The 4,129-nt window shown below is 46.4% G+C and overlaps 1 pseudogene across 1 annotated transcript; it reads left to right on the top strand.

The window, feature by feature from the left end:
- Nucleotides 1-298: 298 nt before the first annotated feature.
- Nucleotides 299-3,353, top strand: LOC148877338 (subtilisin-like protease SBT1.7 pseudogene; annotated as a pseudogene). The gene has a single exon (XR_016113007.1). The product of XR_016113007.1 is annotated as a subtilisin-like protease SBT1.7 pseudogene (transcript).
- Nucleotides 3,354-4,129: the final 776 nt, after the last annotated feature.

Below are 4,129 nucleotides of genomic sequence, written 5' to 3'. Positions count from 1 at the left end.
GTGATATATCAGATACTCGGTTGGTGTATCCCATAAGTTGTCTGTTCGATCGGGATTATACATGGAGAGTAAGGAAGGTAGGCTTGCAATTTTCTGGGTCTACCAAATTGAGCAGTGGAGTGTGGGAGTGGGACGGTGGAAGTGCAGGAGTAGACGACACTGTTTTCACCTCATTGGAGGATGCTTGTTAGTTAGGATGGAAATTGGAAATATATTTTTTATTCAAAATACCCTTTGGAATTAACTGATAAAGCTACCTTTCTTTATAAACATTAGATACAATTTTACATTATTTTTATCTTACCAAAACATTTTTTATAATTTATTCAAGAAATATGGATAACTGCAACTTAACCCTCGTTAGTTGTTACCCAAAATGAATAAATTCGACGGGAGATGACGATTTGTTCCATATACACCGCGAAATCAGCAGAGACCAGAGGAGGGAGAATCTGGAGAATAAACACGTGACTGAGAGGTGTACCGCGAAGCTAGTCTCTCTACCCTTCTTTTTATTTTTGGTGTTAGTGTCTCTCCCGAGCCCTAAAGCGGAAAAAACTTTTGTCTGACCCAAAAAATAAAAATTTCTGAACTCAATTATTCGAAGACTGGAAACGGACAACGTCCATCCACCGTCCCCAGTCCCCACACCTCTGGTTAGCTCAGCCCCTCTCTCTCTCTCTCTCTCTCTCTCTCTCGATTTACCATCTCTTGATACTTATTTATAAGAGCAAAGCATTGCGAAAGGCTTCCTCCTCCATTCCCTTTCCTGATCTCTCTCATACACGGGGAGCGCGGGAGAAGATGAAGATGCCGAAGTTTCTATTCCTCCTGCTGCTTCTGGGTTTCTTCCATGTCTCTGTGGCAGCAATATGGAAGCAACAGCAGCAGCAGCAAAAGAAGACCTACATCGTTCACATGGCCAAGTTCCAAATGCCAGCGAGTTTCGACGAGCACACTCACTGGTACGACTCGTCCCTGCAATCTGTTTCCGACTCTGCTGAAATGCTGTATACGTACGACAACGTTATTCACGGCTTCTCCACTCGGCTGACGGACGAAGAAGCCAAATTACTAGAGGCCCAACCGGGGATTCTCTCTGTCTTACCTGAAGTCAGATACGAGCTTCACACTACTCGGACGCCAGAGTTCCTGGGACTAGATAAGAACGAGGGACTGTTCCCCCAATCTGACATAGCCAGTGAGGTGATCGTCGGAGTTTTAGACACAGGTATCTGGCCCGAAAGCTTGAGCTTCGACGACAAGGGACTCGGACCCGTCCCCAGTGGTTGGAAAGGCGAGTGTGAGGTTGGTAAGAATTTTAACACGTCCAATTGCAACCGGAAACTAATCGGCGCGCGGTTTTTCTCAAAAGGGTATGAGGCCACGTTGGGTCCCATCGATGAAACCAAAGAATCTAAGTCGCCGAGGGATGACGATGGCCATGGTACCCACACATCGACTACGGCCGCTGGGTCTGTCGTCGACGGCGCCAGTCTATTTGGTTATGCTGCCGGGGCGGCACGCGGGATGGCTACACGTGCAAGAGTTGCTGTCTACAAAGTATGCTGGATTGGCGGTTGCTTCAGCGCCGATATCTTGGCCGCGATGGAAAAGGCCATCGATGACGGAGTTAACATTATATCCATGTCTCTCGGTGGCGGAATGGCTGATTATTACAAGGATACTGTTGCCGTCGGAGCATTTGCGGCTATGGAGCGAGGAATACTCGTCTCTTGCTCTGCCGGAAACGCCGGTCCGAATTCTTACAGCTTGTCGAATGTAGCTCCTTGGATAACAACCGTAGGTGCGGGCACATTGGACCGCGACTTTCCAGCTTACGTTAACCTTGGAAACGGAAAAAACTTCTCCGGCGTGTCGCTTTATAGTGGAAAACCGTTACCAGATTCCTTAATAGAGTTCATCTACGCTGGTAACGCGACTAACGTTACAAACGGGAATCTTTGCATGGTTGGTACTTTAATACCGGAGAAGGTCGCCGGAAAGATTGTATTGTGTGATCGGGGGATTAATGCTAGAGTTCAAAAGGGCTTCGTAGTGAAACAAGCCGGTGGCGTAGGCATGATTTTAGCGAATACTGCCGCGAATGGGGAGGAACTGGTGGCCGATGCGCATCTGTTGCCGGCGACTGCAGTGGGTGAGAAAACCGGAGATATGATAAAGAATTACCTCTTCTCTGACCCTAGTCCGACAGCTACGATATTATTTGGAGGAACAAAGGTTGGGATTCAACCATCACCGGTGGTGGCAGCCTTTAGCTCCCGAGGTCCGAACGCGATTACGCCGGAAATACTCAAACCCGATCTGATCGCGCCAGGTGTGAACATAATAGCTGGTTGGTCTGGCGCGGTAGGTCCAACTGGGTTATCCATGGATTCGAGGCGTGTGAACTTCAACATAATATCAGGTACGTCCATGTCGTGCCCGCACGTGAGCGGCCTCGCAGCTCTTCTCAAGGCTGCGCACCCGGACTGGAGCCCCGCGGCCATAAAGTCTGCCCTTATGACCACGGCCTATATCACGTACAAGAACGGCATCAAGATACAAGATGTGGCCACGGGAAGGGCATCAACGCCCTTCGATCACGGTGCGGGCCACGTGGATCCCGTATCTGCCCTGGATCCTGGTCTCGTCTACGACATCACCGTTGATGATTATCTAGATTTCCTTTGCGCATTACATTACACCTCCCTGCAGATTAATAGCATAGCGAGGAGAAATTTCACCTGCGACGCCACCAAGAAATACAGCGTCACTGATCTCAACTACCCTTCCTTCGCCGTCCCGTTCGACACCGCACAGAGTGGACGAACTGCCGCTGCAACCACCACAGTGAAATATACACGGACACTGACGAACGTGGGCACTCCGGCGACGTATAAAGCGTCTGCGACATCGCAGGTGGCGTCGGTAAAGATCTTGGTCCAGCCAGAGTCGTTGGCCTTCAGTCAAACAAATGAAAAGAAAACATATACGGTGACGTTCAGCGGGGGTTCGATGCCATCAGGGACGACTAGCTTCGCTCGTCTGGAGTGGTCGGACGGGAAGCACGTTCTGGGTAGTCCTATTGCCTTTAGTTGGACGTGATTGGTTGAAGAGCAGAGGGAAGAAACGACAGCTTTGGTTCATCGTTCGCCCAAAAGTTGTTTAATTAATATTAACATATTTATGATTCTGCTTTTGGTTTCCGGCAATCAAACAAAGCCGGTTAAGTTCTATTGTTCAATATTGTCCTTTGGAGAAAAAAAGAACCAGGAAAAAGAAAGGATGCTTTTCTTGGGAGTTGTACAATGTGATGATAAAGTTAAAAACCATCGATTTCTACTCTGTAACTCTATTGTTAATTTTTTATTTCTTTTCCTTTTCCTCCTACCTCCCTTCTGCCCTTCATTTCCTCTCATTCTCGGCATTTTATTCTGAAAACGATTCAGACTTCTCTGAAAACAATTAAGAATCCATTTAGATTCTAGGATAGCCTTTTAATTAAGAAATTCAAGAGCAAAATTTAAAGATAAAATGCGAAGTTAAATATCCTCTGATCTCTCTCTCTCTAAAGAATGTAGAGAAAACAGAGGAAAACTGTTTTGTGCAGGTACCCCCTCCCCATAAAAAAAATCAAACGGAACTAACAAAAAGCAGGAAGGGTCATAAAGGTGAAATTCATTCATAAATGCTTATATTACAAAACTAGTAATACAACGACTAAACCCATAAGCCGCTAACCCTGGTGAAGTCAGGATTGGATCTAAAGTCTCCACTCTCCACTAGAATCGGCCGGAGAAAAGAATAATCTAAGGCGGTTTTTGGTACTGGTGCCGTTGTTCCCAGTGACACATCAGCTCTACGTCGTAAAAATCGGTGTTTCAAGAAACATTAATATGTTTGGAACCATTTTTTCATAAAAAACATGCAAGCTATGCCTCGAAAACTTGAGAAGGTATAGTTTGGAGCAACGCCAAATTGAATGTTCTTAGAGTTTGATGAGGGGTAATTTGGTTTTCTCAATTATATAGCGATACATGGCCTTTGGATGACACTTCAGCGTTGAGTAAGCAAAACCAGCTCGGCAAGTTAGATTTGAGCATTTTGCCCAGGCCAACCTTCACCT

Source organism: Nelumbo lutea, chromosome 1, assembly GCF_056320005.1.
Source record: "Nelumbo lutea isolate HS-2025 chromosome 1, American lotus-T2T, whole genome shotgun sequence".
Lineage (NCBI taxonomy): Eukaryota > Viridiplantae > Streptophyta > Magnoliopsida > Proteales > Nelumbonaceae > Nelumbo > Nelumbo lutea.
This window is presented reverse-complemented; position numbering and strand designations above follow the sequence as displayed.